Source organism: Anopheles coustani, chromosome 3, assembly GCF_943734705.1.
Source record: "Anopheles coustani chromosome 3, idAnoCousDA_361_x.2, whole genome shotgun sequence".
NCBI lineage: Eukaryota > Metazoa > Arthropoda > Insecta > Diptera > Culicidae > Anopheles > Anopheles coustani.
The window spans coordinates 78490204-78514103 of NC_071288.1; the positions used below are offsets into that span (position 1 = coordinate 78490204).

At 43.8% G+C, this 23900-nt stretch overlaps 3 non-coding genes across 3 annotated transcripts; 2 read left to right on the forward strand and 1 right to left on the reverse strand.

Annotated features, from left to right (window-relative positions):
• Positions 1-608: 608 nt before the first annotated feature.
• On the reverse strand, positions 609-690 carry Trnal-aag (transfer RNA leucine (anticodon AAG)). Its single transcript has one exon. It is a non-coding gene; the product is annotated as a tRNA-Leu (tRNA).
• Positions 691-7734: 7044 nt separating this feature from the next.
• Trnaq-cug (transfer RNA glutamine (anticodon CUG)) lies at positions 7735-7806 on the forward strand. The gene has a single exon. It is a non-coding gene; the product is annotated as a tRNA-Gln (tRNA).
• Positions 7807-9706: 1900 nt separating this feature from the next.
• Positions 9707-9779, forward strand: Trnav-aac (transfer RNA valine (anticodon AAC)). Its single transcript has one exon. It is a non-coding gene; the product is annotated as a tRNA-Val (tRNA).
• The last annotated feature ends 14121 nt before the right edge of the window (positions 9780-23900 follow it).

Here is a 23900-nt window from a genome sequence, read left to right on the forward strand (position 1 = left end):
TGTTTACCGGAGCGATTCCGAAAGGCGCAAACGCTCCGGGTCGGTGCTGTGGTGGTGGAGGTGCGGTTTTTGGATAACGATGCTGCATCTGCCACCATCATCATGTTCGTTGTAAAAGGGAAAAACGAAAAGAAAAAGCTGGAAGCGCAAAGCAAAGAATTACTGCGCCGTCGAGCTGATCCCCGGTCCACCGGGAACGCGGGGGGAAGCGGATGGGGCGACGAAAGTGATCAAACGATAATTGATGCCCAGGGAGCTGAGAAACTGAGCCGAGGAGATGGGAAAATTGTGTAACGCGAGTTAATGTTGGCGATTTAGAGGGATGATGTGTGCCCGGACTGATGGAAACTCGTGTACATGCGGTCGGAATTTGAAGCACCGGTGGCGGCATTGGATGGGTGTTGTAAATGGTTACCAAGGAATTATTTGCACGACAAGACGCTTAGGATGATGTTTCTTTAATCATTTTGTGTAACAATGTTAAAAAGAAAACCAAATGGGTAGCAAGGATTTGTTTTTACAAATCAACTTTCTTAGCTTTCTTTGCAACCTACCTAGCGTTTGATTTATTTTCTTGCATTAAAAATGCAAAAACAAAAACTCTAGTGTGGCAGCGGTGGGATTCGAACCCACGCCACCGAAGTGACTGGTGCCTTAAACCAGCGCCTTAGACCGCTCGGCCACGCTACCTGTGTGCATGGAGCTGCGTTCGTTTGGGATCGCAAGCGCTACCGATTTCGGCACGACCGTTCAAAAATAACTCACGCACAAGCACAAGCTTCTATTGCTTGCTAGCCTAGGCATCGTTCCGCGACTTCAACAACGTTGTGGACTTAATCAAAGCTTTACAATGCCTTGAAACAGAGAGGTCGGTAAACATAGCGAGATCAAGAATATAAATACATGTGCGTTCGCATAGTCCGGGCCAGTGTTTCTCAAGCAGCTTTTTATTGCGGTGCACATAAATACGATTTTTTAAATTAAATGTAACTTTAACATGCGAATCTTAGATCTATAGTTTCCACTAAACTGTGGACTAACACGCACTTAAGAAATTCTCATATTTCGATCAAGGATAATTGAAATAATGTGATTCCTTTATAACTCATGTTGTTTGTTTAAGAACAATTCTTTAAAAAATTGCAAAACTACTAATCAAACCAATCTAGATAGTATGTGAGATCTATTGTAGTTTAAAGATTGCTGTATAGTTTTTGGATAGGTGGCTTTTAATCATGCACAATTGATATCTAAATTAATATCCTACATTTAAGTAATGATTTTGAGGTTTTATCAATTTTATTTATGTCTAGTTGAAAACTAAAACTATTGAAAACACAGAAGTACGTACCTCCAGATTACTTTATAATGTTGTAGATAGGTGACTTTTAATCCCGCAAAATTGCTTTTCAAATAAATTTCCTACGTTTAAGTAATGATTGTGAGGTTTTATCAATTTTATTTGCATCTAGTTGAAAACTGGAACTATTATAAAATATTAGATAACAGAAGACCGCAGCTCAAAAATGCAAAAGCGTGTTTTTTGATAAATGATGTTTTGATAGTGAAACAAACTCGGACAAAACATACGTACAAACAAGCAAATTGCTTGTGATTGTAATACAAAGATCGTTCAAAATCAAAGATCGTTCATACTAATCGTTCAAAACAAACGAATTAAGAACTTAAACCATTTAAGTCGAAGTCATATCAACACATCGTTTGTAGCCGAAACGCTACATATATAACAGTCGTTGCAATTTCATTCGCTATCATTTTTTACCGTTGATTGAGTATGTAAATTTGGTGGTCATTGTGATTGAGAAGCCCTGGTCCATGGCGTTTGGGCACACCCAGCGCCAGAGGAAGACGTTGAATGTCCGGCCAGGGGAGCGGCTCGGTACACGTAATACTACAGCACATACACCGAGCATGTTTATCAATAAACAAGCACTCCAATTATCGAAGATTCTCTCCGCCTATTAAACAACGCGTGCGAGGGAACGGGACGGGAAGCAACGGGAGTCGCGAGCAAAGGAGGTGCCGTACCAACCCCAACCCCCTCGCAAGGCAGACCAGATGTTTGACTAAGCGCTTATCTGGCTGCCCGTCCGTTCGTTGGCTAGTGCTCGCCGGTTGCCGGTTCGTTCGCCAGCCGCTCTTGCTGTCCGCGAGGCATCCGTTTTCCAACCTCACCCCCCGGCAAAGAGGCTGGGTGGCTCCGAGAGCGTTCAGTTCCTTCATTCGCACTCCAGCACACGCTTATCTGCATTTTAGCTTTTTTTTTGTTGTTGTTGTTCACTCTTCCGCAATTATATACTGACTGATAAATGGCTTAATAGGCACAAACCTCTCGCTGTACTTGAGTCCGTGTGTCTATACCCCTCCCAGTGGGAGGGTGGTTTACACAACGATCAAGCAGTGTGTGTGTGTGTGTGCCGCCGATGGAACCATGTAACCGGGGTCGAGGGATGGATCGGCGGGCGGCAGCCGGATTGCATAATTCTGATCTGGAATAGCATCGAACCGCATCGATTGGCTGCTCATTTGCAGTTGAATGTGGGATGCTTCGTCAACATTGGTAAAATGCATCGCACACACCGATTGCGAGATAATCTCCATGGCATCATGTATTGTACGTCCCATTTGCATGTAGCAATCATTGTTCGGATTCGGCGGACGGAAAATCTCCTGAAACACAAAAAAAGAACGCACATAATACACCCATTTTCACCAACATGCATTACAGCCGCTTTTGTGCGTATTATTTCTGCAACCTTTTATTTCTTGTTTTATTTACATATTTGGAGAAATAAAATGCACACACATGTTTTTCACGTTGCACGCAGCATACAGCCAGCGGCGGTTGCCATTGTGTTGCCAGTGCAACAATAAACCCCGTTTGAACAATCAAACCAGCGATGGCTGCATGCAAACGGTATTTTCTTTCCGAATGTTCAGCGATCGAAAGCCCATTTTAATTTAAAATCCGCTCAATTATGACGTGTTGCTACGAAACAAGCGAACATGACAAAAGAAGCCATGTTGGCGTGTTTTAATGTGCATTTGTTTACATCGAAAAATAATTAAACATTGCTTGTGCGCATACATACGACAGTTCGTTACTGGCAAAAGTGATTGCTAGGTTTGATTCAAACACTTCCAGGCTAATTATCGCGCTAATGTAAGCGTTCAATTTGAAAAGCAGATTTTAGGTGACCTTAAAACGTATCACTTAACTCGTAAATGAGATTTTAGTGATCTTTTGTCGTTTCACAAATATTCGGAAGTCCAACTAAACGAAAGTATGAGCAAATAAGTGCTAATGTCGTACGAAATAAAAATTCTCTATTTCGGCGAACTCTGTTTCAGTATAAAATATTGGTTATAATTTCCAAACAGTAGACTATTTTTTTCGAGTATTCACAAAAGTTTCCTTCTAACCTATATATCAAGATGTGTTTTTGTCATTTTCATCATTCTATCATTTTTGTTCGTGGGTTATCCAGTTTTATTTTGATTTTTATTAAATTGATGTGTGGTTGGAATACTCTCGTTTGCTCAAATGAAGATAATGTCATTTTCTGTTCGAAGAGATTATTGATAAACATGTCGACGAGTGTATTTCGTCGATCGAAGGCTTATTTTTGTTGTGATTTATTCAATAAGAAAACGCTTCCTTATTTTTCTTAATAAGGATAATGCTACTGTAAAGTAATGATGTATTTTCCTAGAACGCAGTATTCTTTTTTCTAAAACAAAAAAGCATAAAATATGGCACTTTGTTGTTGTGTGATGAAGTAAATCCTTTGACTGCTCTGAACTGTACTCGATAATCCGACACTCTTTTTCCCGTCTTTTGCAAATAGACGTTCCGACGCTTGTCCGATCGGATTTAACTGATTGGGGCCTTGATCACAGTGACTCCCCCCATCATCGCTAGGTGACCATCCACCGCACCTCCGTTTCTCCCCAGTTCGGGATAATCCTTCCACAAACGAATCGGATTCCAGCTCACTCAACCCCGCGCCCTCCCCGCCATCATATACAGAACCGAGTAAAGCGAAAAATAAAAATGGCCCCTTCGTGCCAAACAAAAACATCTATTGTTCGCCATGGGCACCATGTTGGACCGTCGTTGTTGGATTTTGTGATGGCGCGCGCAGGGGTGGAGGCTTTATTGTTTTGCTGCTGCTGAGTGCTGCCGGGCGACGACCATTTTGGTTCGTCCATTAATCCGTACGCTTTCGGGGCGCACGTGCAAATGAAAACAAACTGCACGGGAGAGCACACCACCAGGGGGGTGGAGAATGGGTGAACTTCAACCGGATCATGATGAATTTAAATAAGCGATTAATTGTGATACAAATTCACTGTGGCCGGCTTTGCTTGCTGCTTCCAGCCGGGCCAATGTGGTTGCCTACGTAGGGCGGCATGCATTCGATGGAGGGTTTGAACGCTAACAATCGAGTGTTTGGTTCGTTCGCGCCGTGAACGAGCTGTCATAGCAACTGACAGTTGGCCAATAAAGTCGTATAAAAATGTGCTGGCTCTGAAATTAGATCATCTTGCGTTCGTGCACGGCCATGTGCTGTCCGGATCAACTGTCCCCACGAATGTGAAGTCAAATGCATCGTGATGCTGGAGGGGTTGCTCATTGGCGTGAGCGCTTGGTGGTGCGTGGTGTTTGGCTGTCTTTTCAGTCAAAGTTGTTTAACATAAGCCAGAGCTCCATGCAGAGCAATACTAATCAGCCAGGCGCGAGAGCACGTTAAAGTGGTGGAAAAAAAAACGCCGTAGGGAAGATTTCAGCAGGGTGTGGGGGTGAAGGATTTGCGTGTTTGTTTTAACACGTAATGTTTTCGCACACTTCAACGCACCCGATGCCGCGGGTCCCGCAAATGAGGATTGATTACAGGACTTTTTTTTCTTCATTCAGTGTGTTTATTCTCGGCCAGATAATGAAAAGTGACGGTCGCTGAATGGCGTGTCCTCTGTTGATGAAGAACGTCATCCCGTTGGGGTTCGTTAACACTGGACGGTGGTAATTGGCAACCATTTTTATCCCGACCGAAAATGCATAATGCGCAACATGATGGACATGGAGCGATTTTTGTACCAGTGAAAAACCTTTCTTAAGCTGCGGATAGACGGATGCAATATTTCAATGCAATGAAATAAAATTTGACATTTCTACCTAAAATGACAGTCATTGCAATATTTCTATGCGTATTTCATTGCAACATTGCAAAGATCCAAACGGGGAGGTTAACCATCGAAATATTGCTTTCACTGTCATTTTTGGTAGGAATGTCAAATTTTATTTCATTGCAGTGAAATATTGCATCCGTCTATCCGCAGCTTTACATATCTTAACTTTTCTTTTCTTGACAGATCCCTGTTTAATGTCTTTGTTTTTTGTGTTCGATTCTTTGGTCTTTGTTTGTTGTTCTATTTGGTTTTTACTTCCTTGTAATCAACTGTTCTTTCTTTTCTTTTTTACACAAGAGAAAAGTTTCAGGGTTTTCATAGTTTTTTTCCCGATGGTTATATGTATTGTACAAATAAAATGTTAAATGTTACCACTTAAAACTGAGTATCATAATGTCGCCACACATGCCTGAAATATGGTGTTAAGGTTCCAATTCGGAGAATACCAATAGCAATTTATTGTTAGAAGTTGTAAGTGAAACATGTAAAACTCTTAAATGATAAAAATGTTGTACTACTACTACTACTACTACAATTACCTTCCTTCCTTACTTCCTTCCTATCATTCCAGTGATAATATACCAGGATATTGTACCTCTCTTTCGATCGAATTTGTCTCCGCTGGTTGGGTAATTATTTCAATTAGGACTTACATGAAACACCTGCATAGGTTTCTGAACTAATATTCTGAGAAGAAAGCTATGGTGCAAGTGTACGGAAATGGCTATTAGTCACCGCAAACATAAGCATCGTTTCCGTTTGCGTCGGTTTGTGTAAGATTTTAAGCGCCCCAATGAATTACAGCGGCAAACATTTAACCATTTTCTTCGGTTGTGATCCTCGCGAAGGCATCTGTACCTACATAAGTTTCTTCGCAAAACAATGACGATTGTTGGAAATTCATTTTAAACATCCACCTGCACCTCACCGATGGAACAAATGGCTACACGGGTACGAATAATGTCAGTTCCGGGACGTTTTTCCTTCCCGATTCGCTCCCGACTTATTCCGTCGTGTGGCGTACTCCAGGACAGGGCTAGGTTTAATGATTATTGATACGGTTATGGTAGGGAGTATCATCATTTAGAGGTTCGTTTTAATCCATTATTGTGCTTTGTCTGTTTAACGTCTTCGGTACTAAATCGAAGGTATTTATTTTATAGGCGACCAAAGTTCCGGGCGCATTCCCTTATGCCCGATACGTGCGGCATAAAATGGAGGAATTATATCTCCCTGGCTGCTTCCCGGAAGAAACTCCAACGGCTGTAAGGTATTGGTCAGTTTTGAGGAGACTGTCTTACCCTTCGCTTCGCCCCGAAAAGCTCGGAAAGAACAAATGATTCACGGCATTCGTTTGTTGGTAAGAAAATCTCCTTACCCTGAAACACGCCGTTTCATTTCGTTTTTCGTACATATTCGTCCTGGGGGAACGTGTCTGGCCCGAGCGGGCAATGGTAGAGGAAAATGAGAAAGACCAGAACCGGGCAGCGACGGCCAGAACAGAAGATTTTCACGACAACCGAGGGGAGGATGGGCGGCCGGTGGACAGAAAACGGCGAAGAACGTTTCGAGTTCCCGCTGGAGTCGTCGCATTTATTGTGATTACCTTAATGAGTCCATATTATCTATCGTAAATTATTTTATGACTCGCTATTAATGCCAGGGCCTACTGGGTGTACCCTTCGGTGTGTCTATGTGTGTTCCCTGTTTGTCTTTCGGTCTTTACTCTCCCCACGGCCATCCGTCGGGTTGTTGTAGCCTCGAAGAAGGTTTTGCTGGTCTGTGGACCTCCGCGCGGTCGACAGTGTCGGTCTCCTTGAGGTGAGCGAAGAGGTAATTAGCTGCAGGGTGTTAAAGGACGCATGCTGCATGATTGGAGATGGCAGCAGGGGTTGTAATAAAAACCATCCGACAAACGCGGCATCCCTTTGCCCTATGCATCATGCGTAGTGTATGTGTGTGTGTGTGTGTAGGAGCTTGCAGAATTCCTCTTTCTCTACTGCCCTCGCTTGGGGTACGAAATCAAGAAGCTGCTGCCGAAGCTGCTGCCGAAGCTGGTACGATTGAACGGACAGAAAAATAATCGAGAATCGATTGTTAATTAAAGCAATCATTCGGGAAACGGCAGAAGCAATCGAATCGCAAAAACGCCCGATATCACGAACATGTCCCCTCTTGCAACGGATGTGAGCCATCAGTTTAGACGTAATAGCGGTGGAGATCGTCTTCCACTGTGACCATTATTTGTTGTGTAAGCTATCTGTGCAAATCGCCATGGTGACTAAAGACGTTTTCCGACCAGGTAACGAAGGTGTACACATGGTGAAGAGATAAAGAAGCGAGAGATTAGTGAGGCAAGTCAATCAAGCAGGCCGTTTGCTTAGCGCATACTGATAAGGAAGCTGCACCAAATATATTTCATCTAATCGGATCTGTGCTGCCCTCGGCTCGGGGTTTGGGAAAGGGATTAGCGTGGGAGGGAGAAAGAAATAAAATTTTAAATGAAAGCTGATACCCTCAACAGGTTCCATGGTGTAATGGTTAGCACTTTGGACTCTGAATCCAACGATCCGAGTTCAAATCTCGGTGGGACCTACAATTTCTTTTATTTACAAAGGAGGCGTGACATTTGTCGTCCTGCTGCTGCTGCTCTATTATTATTCCTCACAAACCACATCGTTGTTATTATTTATCTAACACTTTCACGATCGATATAATAAAAAAGTGTACGTTTTAGCTAATGTGTGTTTTTAGAATATCAAAATTGGGTAAATTGACACTACTTTAAACTTACTTTCTAATTCGTAACGCATAAAATACGGCAATTATACTTTCCTTTTTTTATGTTATTGAATATTATTTTATGTACGAAGGAAGCGTGAGATTTGTAGTCTTGCTGCTCTTTTATTATTCCCCACAATCATATCATTGCTATTTTTCTAACACGCATACCAATCGATGTCATATAAGGATATGTTTTTAGGCTAATGTGAGATTTAGAACATCAAAATTGGCTAAATTAACAGCTTTAAACTTACTTTCTGATTCGTAGTGTTGTGAAATATGATAATAGTCAACGCTAGTGTAAAGCTATTTTTAATTCGTGTAAGGGACCACAGTGGTGGTATTTTTTTGTACGAACTTTACACCATGTTATAGCATTCTTTCTTCCTAGCAAACGGTGTTTGGAAAAGAGGACAGCACAACCTTAAAGGAATATTGAACCGACACTTCAAAGTTCAAAAACTGCCACCGGTCCAATGAAATCGTCCCCATTTTGATAAGCCACTTGCGTGACGTTCGATTGCCACTGTTGGCGCAAAAACGGCTCAAAGAATAGCCGCCTTCGCACTTTAAAGCCCGTTGGAAGTCCATAAAATGATAATCCGATCTCGATTGTACAAAACGGGCCATCGAGTCTCGCGGTACAGCCAAAGAGCGTGCTTCAGGGACGAAGGGCCGGTTCTCGCACGCAAACCGGTTCCGCAGCGTCGCGAATCCGACCGGCGGCCCTGTACCAGTTTGCACCGGCATCATCACGGTGACACGGTCGTCGGACAAACTCTCCGGACGAGAGCCGCTGATAACGTGCCGTGCAGTTGTTGGACGGCTGTTGATTGACAGTCGCAGACGGGGCGAGGCGCAAACACGAGACAGAAGAGCGGAGGAGCAATGAATAATGTTACGGAAACAATCACGCACGATTGATTTGCTTTGACTTTCCCTGGGAGGGGTCGCGATTTATCAGCTGTGTAGGAACGAGCGATCCTATATTGCGCTGGTTACGTCAATGTGGCGGAAGAGAATGTCTTGCCGGCGATAGGCGATGGTTGATAAGAAAATTATTGAGAATTATTGAAGTGTAGAACACAGTCGCGAAAGCAGGTTGCTTGATTCTATTTACATTCTATTGGTTCATAGTTTTCTTTATTTAAAAAAATTTAAAAAGAATTTATATAACTCTCATGCCCTTATGACTCAATTGCCTTGTCGTTCTTAAACTTTATGTTACAAGTGTAAATTAAAACATATTGAAAAACAAACAAAAAACTCATCAATCAACCGAAACAAACTGTCACATTATCTAAACGATTAGCTCAAATCAGCCGCTTAGCGTCGCATATATTCGCGAGGAATCTTTGGCGTCAAACTGTTGTTGCGATTCGCGAACCTTTCGCCCGACCCATCTTGGCTGCCAAAAATATCAATTTCTTATTTTCGAAAATGACGACAGCGCCGGCTGATAGAGTGAGGTGCGAGCGTATTTTCGGTGCAGAAAAATATGACGCAACCGAGTAGTCGAGTTGAATCAGCCAGCTCTAAGAGGCTATAGGGACCCCGTGTACGCTCGCTTCTATTCCTGGTTTCCCTAACGCCGTTGGTGGGGAAACTAAACTGGGAATCTAAAAGGTTGGTGCGGGTGAGGCGATGGTTTGTGTTGGCGCTCGTGCAATTAGTTAAGCCCGAATGTTTAGGAATGCACTGAAACCAAGCTGTTTCCGTGGTGTAGTGGTTATCACATCCGCCTAACACGCGGAAGGCCCCCGGTTCGATCCCGGGCGGAAACACGAGCAAATTTTTTGTTTGCTCAAGAATCGATAGCGAGGGTTTGTCAGTGTTATTGTAAGAGGACAAAACTCTCCTGTAATTAAACTAATAAAAAATACAATTATGCTTTTTATCATTGAACAGTTGTAATGTGTTTAAAATTCACAATTTGTTTCGACTGAACCCAACTTCGCCTAATGAATGTTGTAGAATATCCATATTATTATAGCTCATATTCATGGTAAATTATGTTTCTCCACTCGAGATGACACTTGATGGCTGTCACAGATGACAAGTCTCGATCAGGAAATGACAAGATAAGGACGATAATGATATGAAATCAAGGCGATCGCTAGAAGACAACTCTTTTATCAGTTGTAATTGATTGAATAAAGATAATTAATATTTTGGTGCAATCCACAAGCCACCAAAATTAGCCTTTTTTAATCATTTGCAGCATATAATAAACAGTGACCGGCACAGAAAAGTGCCCACCTCGATATTTTTAAATTTTCGCTCAATATGTGTTTCTTAATCCAACTAAATACACTGCAAATATTTGTTATGTCTTGTTTTACATACTCTTTATGAGATTCACTTATGAGTTAGTGAAAACAAAAATATTTTAATTTAGAGCATAAAATAATAAATCCATCTATCTGAAATTACAGTGAAATAACATTTACTCTTTGACAAATGGGACATTCATACATGTATGATCACGTGTTTTATTCATGTTTGTTTGTAAATATACAATTTGTTAATATTACGTTTAGGTATCTAATTAATTTGAGTGTTACAATATTTTCCATAGCGTAAAATATGTTTTATGTATATACACTTATCTAGGTTTGGTTAATTTAAATGTTATTATCGAACGATAGTAACCAGTCAACTAGCATACATTCTTTATGTGCACAAAAATATAATCCGCCAGGCGTACCAAAACACCAAAGTTGTACAAAAATATATCAAAAATATTAAATTATTTGCATTTTCGAACAAATTTTGCTTTTCATTGTAACTTTCAATATTTGCGCTGTTTTTTTTTATTTGTCAAATGATAAAGGATGAAATGGTCCTTTCGCAGCAGGATTTTGAAATGATCTCCATTGTAGAAAGAGTTCTTTAGCACTATTTTATTTCTTATTATTTACGTAAAGTATGAAACGTCTTCCTGCGAACTTATTTTCCAACTTTTTCAAAAATATTATTTCCGTCATTTCAATTAACTAACAACAACGTAAGCATAAGATCCCTTTTATTTTTTTTTGTATACACTCGCATAGTTCCTTGGACGGATCCATAAGTAGAAAAGAAAATAAAAATCCTGCAATCCTGTTTATTCTCTCACAAACGGTTTGTCATTCGAGCGACACAAAAACCGAACCGTGAGGCAAATAAACCTCTTCACCGTGGACATCTTGTTGTGGACAACGAATTTATCAAAACAATTACCGATTGACGCGACATCACTGACAAACCAGGTCGGGCATGGATTCGGAAGCAAACTGTCACCAGTAAAAATGCGCCTCGTTTCCTAAAATAACAATCTGCGTCCTTTTGCGCTCCGGTTTCGAGCCGTCCTTGGCACCACCTGGCCCCGCTTGGCTGCTGTGCGTGTGTTTTGCAATTAATTGTGCGCGAGCAATACGCAACCGGGCTCGGGCGAGGATTTAGCATACATACACGCACACACAAAGGTCTCCTGGATTGTGTAATTGACGTCCTTAAGCGTCCGTACGGATCCGCTCGTCCGGAACTAATCACGTAGTCGCACGGTGCAAGGATTCCTTGTTCTTTCTGGTTTCTCCCCCCTCCCCGACCGTGGTACAATGTGTGGCCCCGTTGAAGGATTCTTCCTCTGAGTGCGTACGCCAAAGTACGCAGTTACGCAAACGCCGTTCTATGGCGCAACAGGGGGAAAAACCGCACGTTTAACTTCGACTCCGCTTGGGTCCGCCCGTTTCGCGAGCGCATATCGATCCGATCTCCACACTCAGCTTCTTTGAGAAGGAAAAAAGGTCGCAAATGGAAGGTATGCCATTCGGCCAGCATGCCCGGAAAGTACATGTTTATTTATGATTCCTATTAAGCGAACCGGTGGCACCGAATGGTTCCGGTTTCCTGCATCCCGAAGAGCGTCTTCTGCTTTGGTGAGCAGCTTACGGGTAAGGGAGGGAGTGGGACGAGAGGGACGAGCCAGGCCAAGGACGAAGGGATAAAAATGTCAATTAAAATCATGCAAGAATGTTGCTGCCATGGTAATCGGTTCGTCCCGGTCCCTTGTTGTCACTGGCTACTTGGATCGTTTTACAAGAGATTTCTTTTTCCCTTGTGTGTGTGTGTGCATATTTATATGAAATCAAGATTATGATGAGAAGGGATAAATTTGGGCCAGGTGGAAAAATGTGCCGTTCGACGATGACACATGACATTCGGTGGCGACAAAGAAACCGCAGGACTTTCGCGAACGACCCGGATCGAGTTTCCGTCGAAGAGTGGATTAGAGAAGCGTGAAGACGTGCACACAAGCACACGCACTCATGCTAATGTAAATCCCACCTCACTCGTCGTGTTATTGAGCGATATGAGCATGCCATCTCTCTTCTACCGTATCCTGCATCGTTCCAACATTTGTTTATCCTTTTCCGCGCTGTCGTCGGGTGACATTTTCCATTCCCTGTACTCGGTGGTGGAAAACCCCACCGTTGTTTGTCAAACGGATTAGGCCGTAAGCTAGAGGCAGGAGTTCGGGTGAAGAGTACGGGCAGAGTACAACAAAGAGTAAATGTTAAGCTTCCCAAAAGGTGCGCCCGTACGCGTTGTGTTTTTCCGCGGAAAACGTCGTTCCAGTGAGGCCGGGGACGATGGATGCTCATTTTGTCGCGACAGACAAATATTCTGATGCAATCCTTTCCCGTGCGTGCGAACTCTCATGCGGGATTAGAACGGAAACAATCCACGAAAGCCTTTTCTACTCTGCAAACCTGAGCGAAATGGGAAACGAGCCTTTTCACTTCGGGAAAAGGGAATGGATTATGGAGCCTGATAAATGATTGAAATAATCCTCACCCAATTTGGGTTTTTCTTTCGCCTACTTGCCTGGAAAGGAGATGCCTGAGAGTGTGTGTGAAGCTGACGACAAATAATCATAACAAACCGAAATCAACGAGAAATATTTTTGGATTCTCATTGCGAATGCAGCGTGAGGAAACGCATAAAAAACACTTCACATTCACAACGTTTATTGGGCGAAAGAATAAATAGTCCAAAAGCAGCAAAAACCAACCATCTGCTCCAATTGACGCCCGTTGTGAATGGTTCTGATTGCATCATTCATTGGTTTGATTTAAATGTTAAATCCACATCAATGAACCTTTTGCCAAACGCGCTCCGGGTTCAGTTTTCAATCGACCATCTCGCGATGCTAAATAGTGTTCAATCAAACAAGCTTCTCCATCGCCTCTTCTCCATCTCTCTCATTTGGTATGCGCACATTGACCGGGGGGAGAAAAAAACGACATCCATATTCCAACGTGTCCGGTCCGACACTCGGTCGGGAGAAATCATGGCATGGGAAAAATTCGGCCAAATTCAAATAAAAACGACGGCGTGTCTCGAGTGCGTGCCCGGCAGGGAAATAATTAGGCAAACAAGCGAATTGCCACCGTGGTGCTTTTCGAGTAGATCATGCTAGGCAAGTACACCTCAAGAAAGAAGATACCTAAGAATAATCCAACACACAAAACAAGTACACGGGTCGTTGTAAATAAAATAGGTAAAGCATAGAAAATAACATTACAACGCAAACACACGCGGGGAGATAGAGAGAGGCCGGAGACGCATCACGGGGAGGGTATAAGAGTCTTTGTGTTTGGCTTCACGCAGAACAACACACCAAGTGAGCCTCGTTTCGTAGCGCAATGTTTATTTTTGTAATTGAATAATTTGGAAATTGTATTACAGGATGATTGGTTGGCCGAGAGCGCCGCTTTTTTGTCATGTTATGCATGTTCGCATCGCCGGAGGTGAAGTGAAACTCCCGTTCGAAGCACAGGACCAAGCCGTCGAGGGGAAAACACACCGTTGAGTATCCGTTTTGGACAGTGGAAAACAACGAAGCGATCCGCCCGGATGCGATAGATCTAATTCAATCGCACCTTTGCGGAACGCGCTCGGCTATCGGAAGGTGCCCTAACGCACAACTAATGTACAACACCCCGGGAAAGCTGAGGTTACTTCACGGTTCACACTTCCTCCCATTTTTCCTGTGTGCCAGTTCGAGGGTTGGAGGTTAAAGATACGATGTTTTTTTTTTCCTGTTTTTCATCTCCTCGAAACCTCGAAGGCGAAGAAAGCCATCAACATGCTAATTTAGTTGTATCCTGCTCAATACGCCGGTTCGCTGCACGGTGGACATTTATTATCCCTCTTTAGGGGTCCCTTCTTTCAACATACACACACACACACACCGACCTGGTTTCGGTTTTCCGCCTTGGAATGTGCTCCCCCTCGTTGGTTCGTTCGAGGACCGCTTATTGATCTGGTCGGCGTCAGTTGGTTGGATACATCGCGCTTTTCCACTGCGCTTTTTTGTTTCCTTTTTTTCTTTCTTTGCTACACGGTTTCCATGCATTTCCCGTTTTTTATTTTTGTTTTCGTCCTTTTATTGTTCGAAAGAATAGCATCTCTTTAGAACGGTGTTGACAGTTTCGTGTTCCGTGGAGAAAAAGAGAGTAAAATTTAATTACTTTAAAGCACCGACTCCCGGTCGTTGTCACCGGCGAAAAACCGTGCGGACCGCAGAAGGACGTGGCGTGAGGGAAAACGGGCGCGCATAAGATGCAAGTGTCATTTGCGCTGAGTGCCCGGTCCCGGGGCTTTGCGTGCTGCTTTTCCTTCCCTGTTCCGTTCCGTTGCAATTAAATAATCCAATCTTCATAAAACTCACAAAGTAATGGGTCAAAGTCGACCCGGGCCGGCAGCGATCCTGTAATGGACGCCCAACAATTGGTTTCCGGAAGGGTGGAGGCGCGGGGTGGGTGCAGGGACAGTTTCCAGTCAGGCGCTGCTCACGAAAAACAAAGCCCGTACCCAACGGTTGTGTGCAGGCGAAAAGAGAAAAAAAAAGTCGTAAATTACTTCCCCACTGGTTTTGCAACCCTGGTTTCCCGCGAAGGAACGCTGGGAAATTATGATAGCACAAGTGAGTCGGGTCGCTTTCCACCGAAGTGAAGGAGATTTTCCCGGTCAAGGAGTTGCATCCGACCGAGCACCGCAAGGAAACATCCTCGTCCTCGGGGAGGTTACTTATTTTCTTCTTTTTATCCTTCCTCTATAACCAGCACGAGTGCGCCAATGAGTGGCGTGTGAATGAACTTCACGGTTGGGGTGTCCTATTCTTTCGCTTTTCTTTCCTCCAGGACCTCCCCCCCCCCCCTCGCCAACGTAGAAAAGCTGATTTTTACTTTTCCTTTAGCAAGCCACTTCTGGTCGTCCTACTTCTTTGCAGTTACGCCTCTGGAAAGGTCTCGGCAGTAAGGGCTCAAACGCCTGTTTCCGATTTGAATGCAACTAATTGCACTCCAGAGTAATTTCTTTCGGACGCCTGCCCCGTTTATGTTCCCCGGCGGCTTGAAGGAAGCCGGCTTCACGAATTCACCTTCCGTAGTTCTTTTCATTTGCCTGCAAAGCAGTAATAATAACCGCGGTGTAAATAGCCAAAGGACTCGAAAGGGAAACGTTGTAACTCGCGCACTCGAGCAATAGCAAAACCAAAAAAAAAAGAAAACATACAAAGTAGCGTTAAGTGGATTATGAAGCAAGCATATTTTATTGCACCGGGCAGAAAAGACTTGCCTGCGTGGTGCAGTTGTGGAAGAAGTCCTTGTCTTTTGGTCCGGTTGGCAAATGAATAAGCGCACTGGCATGCGCTTGGAGCTGGTAAACATAGCTTTGGCCGACAATTTGTCCGTCTGCAATTACGTTATTGAATTGGGGAAAATGCTTTCGCTCGGTGGTGGTGGTTGTGGTGTTGAGGTGGCAAAGCTCTCTCTGTTATTTGCTTTTTGCCGGAAAAATCTCTGCTGAAAGTTTCTTTGGGTGCAAATATGAATGTCAAATAGACGATGATGTTTGATGTTTTACGACGGGTTGAAAAGCTGATATTGTTTTGCAAAGGGTATGAAATTCCCTTGATACTTGCAACAGTAAAAATAGAAATGCAGAGTTCAACAAAAACAGCAACACTAAAGATAGAAATGTGGAGTGCAGCATAGCGAAGCATTCATTTTCTAACAAGTAGCACTGGAAAAGAGATCATAAAGCAGTTAATTGTGTAATTTAATTTATCGTTTGTTAAGAAAATTATGTTGACCATTGTAGAACTTCCTGTTTTTAACTAACTCTGCATGATCTTTTAGATTTGTATATAAATCGTATAAAAAAATACTATCTTTATTTTATTTCTCTTATAAGAAGTTGCCAATCGACTTTGTAAGTGTTTGTTTGAAGGCAGTTAAGGTGAATAACTTAGTTTTCTTTTTAAACAGTTGAAACACATTGATACAACAAGTTATTCAAAGACTCTTTTCATCATCAGATAACATTTAGTTTTCCGTTTGAATGTTTATCTCCTTCTGGAATCCTTTTGTTCATGACATGGTTAGTAAATGTTCAGTTTACAGTTAGTAGTAATTCTTTTTCTACATTCTACTTTCAGCCATTTTCAAGTTATTTTATGCACAAAGTAGTATCATTTTGCCACTTTTTTTAATCATATTTGGGACTTGATAGTGAATAACCTTCGGTGTATTGTTTATCAGTTTGAACTTAAATTCGTACAACATATAATTGTATTAAATTAAAAAAAAAGAAAACGTTACCAGCACGGACTTTGATCGGTTTAATCCAATCGAAACGGGCTGTCAATTTTTATGCATGTTACGCCCAAGCAGCCTTTGGGCATATGTAGTATAAACGCCTACTGCATGCATTTTAAACTTGATCGTTGATCGAAAAAATCTGATCGAAGTCCCTGCTTGCACAGTGAATTAAAATAGTTGAAAAGCACCAAATGCAAACATAATAAATCCTAATCATGTAGATTTAAAAACCTAACTCTCGGAAGCTATTAGATTCAAAACACCAGCTCGCCTAGAACCACATTTTCTGTTGCCAATTGATGCTTCCGTCGCTGCCGCCGTGCACCGGATCACGCCTAGCGTGCGAGAAAACATGCATCCAGTTCCAGCAAGTTCAATCAATTGCAATATATTGGCCCGGTAATGAAGCGACCATCGGCACCCGGGGCGCGAGACAAACAAAATGGTGAGATTGGTTCTATCAACTCGAACCGGGCGGCGACATGACATCATCGACAACAACATCACCATCAGCATTATCATCCTCATCATCATCATCCCCGATGCAATCAGGTTTGTGCATCATCGTTCGTGTGTGTGTGTGAGCGTTGAGGTTGACCGAATCGATGTAAAAATAATTACTGATAACAACGTGCAGCTCGCGGACTTGCGCAACCGTCCGTCTGGATTGGCAGACACCTAGGCCAAGCCTGTTTGGTGAGTCCGAGTGAGTCCGGAGCAGGTTTCCCGCTGGACCATATTTAACCGTGTGTGTGTGTGTTGCTGGAAGCACCACAATCAGCGCCCGAACGCGGACGACAAACAGGCAATTATCAGACGGAGCAAACTTGTCAATATTGACCACCGTTGTCTCATCGTCAGTCCGTCAGTCCGCACCAGCTGGGCTTCTGACCGATAATGATGCTCAAAATAGCACCCGGTGGATGGGAAAACGGGGGTGGGATGGGGGTGTGAGTGTGGATGGTGTTCGTTCGAACAGATCGAAGCATGATTCCGCGTGTCAAGCGATCGTCGTCGGGGCGATATTCGTTATCGCTCGATTCGATGTGCTCGTGTTGCAAATATTTGCGCCCCGTTCCGATTGCAATCAGCGAGATCATCCTCGAGGGGCCTCGTCAAGAGTGTCGTTGCTTTTTTTTTATTTTTTTACTCCTTCCTCAACCTCGAAAGGACATGTGTTCGATGGTGGAGACCCACTCCCAGGAGGGATGCGAAGTGGATGAAAAACGAAAACGATATCGACAGCGAGCGATTGGGAAAAATCCTAAACTCCGAAACGAAATATTGCACGAGCGACCCCGAACTCCGTTTGGGGGCCCATCAATCAAAGGTCACTTCCCGTGCGACACGGTACCGCTTTGCTCCCGCGGGACTCATTATCCTTTCGAAAGCCGGTACACCACCGTCGGGTTCGGTTCACTCCCGGGTCGGAGTTTTTCCCGAGCACTGGCTCGATTCGTACATTTGCAGACGGTTTTGCCTTTTTCAAATGCTTAGCTAACCCGTTTGAAAAAAGGAAAGCAAATTCCACGACTAAACCCATTTCCCAGTCGGAAACGAGAACTGGCAACTAGCATTTTCACATCCTTCCAACCAATTTTTCTTTCATTTATTTTTTCAACTAAAAACCCAACCTTCAAGCGTTCAATCTTTCCAACGGAGAGCGGCATTTTCATCTCGCTTATCGGTTGTCCACTTTTCGGCGTTCCGTCCCGTCGCCCGTTTTCCCATTCGTCTTTTCCCCCTCCCGATGAACGGGCAAAAGTTGGCGAGAAACAAAAATAAAACAACATTTGACAACGGAAACAAAGCGCGTCGGTTTGTTAGTTCGCGAGGGAAGGAGAAAAACGGACTGCCGAACATTCGTGGATGCATGTATATGTTCCTTTTACTTTGTGTCCTTTTTTTTACGGTTGTATTTATTTTTTGTTGCTTTCGTAAACCATTAAATCCTCCGTTTTGCGCTCTCCTCCTCCCTACGGTGTGGGGAAATTTGTTTTTCTAATTACAACCCTTTCGCGGCAAATCCTTCCAGACACGGGCACGATGTCCTAGTTCGCGTTGCTTCACCCGTTTGTCTCTTTTTTAGCTTGGATGTTTTTTTTTCGGGGAAAACCGTGAACGCCGGGAGTGCACACCGCGGCCTTCCCGGGGCGTGTCCCGTGCGGTCATCAATCATTTTTATTAAATTTACTAGATTAAAACGGAAAATGGTTCCCGTGCACACACTCCCTGGCGCACTGCTTGGGGAAAGCGTCGCGCGGTTTGGGTCGCTGGGTATTTTGCTTCATTTTTTTGTGCATGCCACCGTTCGTTTGTATCTTCGTTTCCATCGACGAAGCCTTTCTTCCACCGTGGGTACCGGAGCCCATCCTTCACGGACGACAGCAAGCATAGGCAAACACAAAAAAAAAACATACAAATCAAAAACATAAAACTAGAAGAGCCACACCACGGAACAAATGGCTTCCGAGAAGAGAAATGTTTCAAATGAGTATTAAATCTAGTAATCTCACTGATTTATTCGTACCGGGCGAGGCGAAAGGGAATTTGTTTTGTGCTGCAATCTTTATTTAGGTTTTATTTTTGCCGTTTTTCCGAACGTCGGGGCAAAGTTCGTAGGAACGCTAGCTTGAGAAATTAATGAATTTTGTTCAAGAGGATGAAGAGAGAAGCTTTGGCAGTCGGTCGGAGAGATTCTCGCAGGCAAACGGTGACGAATTGCTGTCACGGGGAGTTTGTGGAATTTTAAAATATAAATTGTATCGTTCAAATATTTGCACATGCACGTGTACGATTTTAATTTGTACTATTATTTATGTCACAACCTTTTCATTTAACCACATCCTTTTAATTTAGGTATAAAAGGGTGTAAGTGAGTTTAGGAAACAAAATGAAATTGTTTCGAGCTCGCATTGATAGATATACTAGAACGAGAAGCTCAATAAGAATTTAACAACTACAAAACTAGCTCTGTGTAATATTTACAAATGCATCCAATTTCGTACTTTTTTATACATTGTAGGTTCAATTTTAAATTTTTCATTAGATTTTGCTGAATTTTGCTAACAGAAACGCCTAGTATGAACTACAACAAGTAAGGAACGACTTTGCTATGATCAACTCAGAAAAGGACACCAATCATCATCGTTGACGTACCCTGCGGTGCTTGGAGCCATTAAAATGAAACATTGCACCAAAGCCATGTTGGGGATCCGGTCCAAACTGGACGACCTTCCCTCGACAGCATTTGTTCCGAGTGGAAACCTGTATCATTGTCCTGCATTAGTGCAGTGTGTGTAGTGCGTTTTTCCGTGTGTCGTTTTCGCGGTGGTTCGCTCCGTTTTTCACACCCCGAACAATACAAAATTCCGCGGGCAGTTTTGGGTGAATTATTTATGACAAAAGCAGCCTCATGGAGCTCTCTCGGAAAATGGAAGCCAGCTCAATACACTACAAAGGATGCAAAACCGGTGCTGGAGTTGCTAAGCACCGAGCACCCATCATCGCAATCATTGGATGGACGGAAAAAGGATGCGAAGGAAAGGAAAAAAGTAGGCCCACGAAGGATTTTACGCTTATCTTCGGCGCTGGTGGGAAATGTGAAATTCCCCTCCCCATTCGCTGGCTTTCTTGTCTCGGTGCACAAGACGGCGGTAAAAGGAAATTTATCACAATCTCCTGAAATCCGTCGGCGAAAGGATCACGCGAAAGGATTAGAGTTCGGGGCCGGGGAAAACCGGCTTACCCCCTTCGGCTTGGGGGTTGGACTTTTGGGAACGAGAAAGGTAGAAAAAACACAAGACATCAGAAAACTTCACCACCAACGGCCCCTGGGATGGTGTGGGGTTCCGTGGGTTGCGTTTGCTGATATGAAAATGTAATAAAACAAAATAAATCAGCTTAGAACGGTTTGAACTTTTGTAATTAACCGCCGTGGCGTGGGTTCGACTTGTCGGGGAAAGCCTTTTTCCCTGCGCAAAGCTGGGGAACTAAGCGAAAAGCAAAAAAAAACCAAAACGTGGCCATGAACCGAACAGGATCCTGCCAACGTAAAGGCTCGTAAAAGGAAAAAGGCTCTTCCGAAACAGGCAAAACGGAATCATATCGCCAGTGTGGGACAGTCGTTGAAAACGGATTTCATTTTTATTTTCCCACAACCGGTTTCAGCAAGCGGCGGCGGAGGAGTAGGGGGTCATTTTGGGATGGCCGTTTTTCGCGTACGCCACCCAACCGTGCGTTCCCGTTCTGGAAAACTCAGATAACGATTCGGACCTCGGAGGCAACGTTTTATAGGCGCATCCCACGCAGGCGAGTCCACGGCACAGTGGGATAACGTGGAGGGAACGGACGGACATTTTATTCTGTTTCTCATGGTGTTTTCATATGTTTTCATCGGAATTGTTCTAAAACAAGGAAAGTGCTACTGGTGAAAACAGATTTATACGACAAACTATCCGACTCAAGTCATGTGAAACAAAATGTTTATGAAAACTAATTAAATAATTAAAATACCATATAACATTGTTCAAAAGCGTGCCTTTTTATTTTTCACTTTATGAGTGAATCATCAACAATACCCAATTTTCCCGATATTATGCTGACAATCATCTGTTTGTGGGAGACAAATTTCGTAGACAATTTTATTGCTATTGTGTTATTGGCCATCAAAGATGGAAAACTATTTTTGTTCTTTTTCCCATTTTTGTTTTTTGTTTTTTCAAGCATCAAAATATGAATTTATATTCTGCCTCTTTACATTTTTTAACAAAACTCCCATAATCAATTTTAAAATATTGTGACAAAGTAAAAACCTTTGGGTTTTGCCTCCTTTGCTTCAAATAGGACACTGGATAACACTTACATAATGGAATATATTAAACTAATGCTTCGGTTTTTCCTGAGCCAACTATCAAACGGACATTTAAACTATTGATTTATTTTTTCTTTTATTATTCAATCACTTCTTTGTCCTCAAATGTACGCCTCTTATCCCAGTGTGAACGGGAAGCTGCCGGAACAGTTAATCTTTGGATCCGGATTTCAGGGAAGCGCTCTGCTAAAATAAAAAGAACGATATAAATCACGACTCCTGGATGTGATGATGGCTTTCACAGATACACACACACACAGAGATCACTAGGAAGGAGCGCACACAAACGGGTGGCGGAGTCTCATGACCGTTTGGCTTTGGCCGGGGGCGTGTACTCGGGATGGGGATTAATTTCGTCCGGGAGTTGTGGCGTGAAGATGGTTAAGATTTAATGACGCGCCCCCCCGGGAGCGTCCAGGCAAGTGTCGAAGAGGATGGAAGAGTTTTTCTTTCGTTTGTTGTCGCGAAAAAACACCACTTTCTGACACGTCGTGCGCGTTTGAATGCTTTATAGATTCACCGCGGACAACGGACGGTCGGGGTGTTTGAACAATTCTTAAAGGCTCGCTGGTTCGTGTCGGCGTAATCAGATTTATGTTTGATTAAATTGGATCCCTTTTATCCCAGGACCGTTTTTCGTTTCGCCCGCTCCGTGAAAGTGGTTTCTCCCGGTTAAAAATGGGAACCAAACTCCCTCCCTCGGACCGGGTGAATATTCGATCCCGGGGCAAGAACAATTCACCTCGCTTCAACGCCATCGCAGATATTGGAGGATGAAAATCGAAATCTATCCCTCTCCCTCTCTCTTTCCCTCTCCATTCACCCGGAAGCCCGCCCGTGGCCATATTGATTGCCGCTCGAGCGTGCCACGATCAATCGAATTCCATTCCGTGCCTTGCCGTGCTTTGGCAAAAGGAAAGACACCTATCACCTTGGTTGGTCGGGACCCGTTTCGTTTTCCCTACTTTTCCAATTTGTTAGTAGGTCCGCGGGCGCCACAGGAAAAAAACAGGCAAAAGAAAAGCGGCTCCAGCTAGCGGGAAAACCTGGTTTGAAAATTTCAATTTCACCTGAGCTGAACGGTTGAAGCGGATATCAAAGCGTTTTTGCAACAAACATTGCTTGCGTTATAAAAGAAGAAAATGCCCACCATACACAGCAGAAAAGGTTTTCCCCGCCGTGGTGCGGTATTTCGAATGAGTTTTCACATGTTCGCTTTTGAGAAAGAGATTTTATTTTCCTACCATTCGGGCATTCAATTGTGGAAAGAATCTGTCTTTCTGCCTCATATCAGGTGTTCTTGGAATCGGCTCGAAAAGAGGAGGAAATATTTTGTTGTTCTCTTCCGTTGGCATTCAAAATGGAGAGAAGTCGCACTTCAAATTCACACAACAGGAACAGGAACAGGAAAAAAAACACACACACACAAAAGTCGCCTTTCCTCGCTTCGAACGATTGACAGAAAGGGGATAAGATTTGACAGGAATGTGTCTTCAGCGCAGGAAAAGAAGCGACGTGTCGCCGATTCCGTCCCGGATGCATACTTTGTAGGCTTCGACCGAAAATTGTCTCCGGGGTAGCCGCGGCCCACGACCCGTTTTTCCCAGTTCCCCTCCCTCGCGCCTGGGGAAAAAGCATCCAGGGGTCTAGGATTCTATTTTTGGCCAAACAACAGCAATGACAAAAGCGGCAGAACAACAGCGGCTCAAACACCCGAAGTGCGCTCCGAGTCATCCGGACGACAAAGGCCATCGATGGCAAAAGGCTTTTCGCTTCTCCTCCTCCCTCCCTAGGCCACCGGGCGGACGGCGGGGTGCGGTGCAACTCTCTTCGCGCACCATTGAAAAGCACTAAAGTGCAGGCGAAAATCCTTCTGCCTTCTTCGGAGGAGGAGGAGTTTCTGCGCCGCAACACATTTCGCGCACAGTCCTCGAGACGCTGTTGGGGTTGTCGTGGGATGGTGGGATATTGGTGGGGACATTTGGGGACACGCGTGTCAAACTCGTCATCATCTTTTTTGCTTCTTTCTCCCCCCGGCGGACCGGGGGGAGGTTGGTTTGCAGAAATCGACACGTTCCGACAGGCGAAAGAATCAAAATCCGCCCTTCGGTGACACTTCAGCTTCGGGACGGACGAAGACAATGGATGCGACAAAATTTATTCAAGTGAATTTTCACCAACGGTTTTCCCCGGGCGTGGCGGGATGATGTTCTTGAAGATCCGATCTGCGCGTTCCGCCACTCGACTGGAGCCTTTCCGGGTGGTACGTTCCGCTCCATTTCCTTCCGAGCCAAGGAGGGGGGGGACGCTCCGCTTCGCACGCTGAAAAGTGTCAATTAACGATGGAAGCAGAAATGTGTCAACTTGAATATGCGCCACCC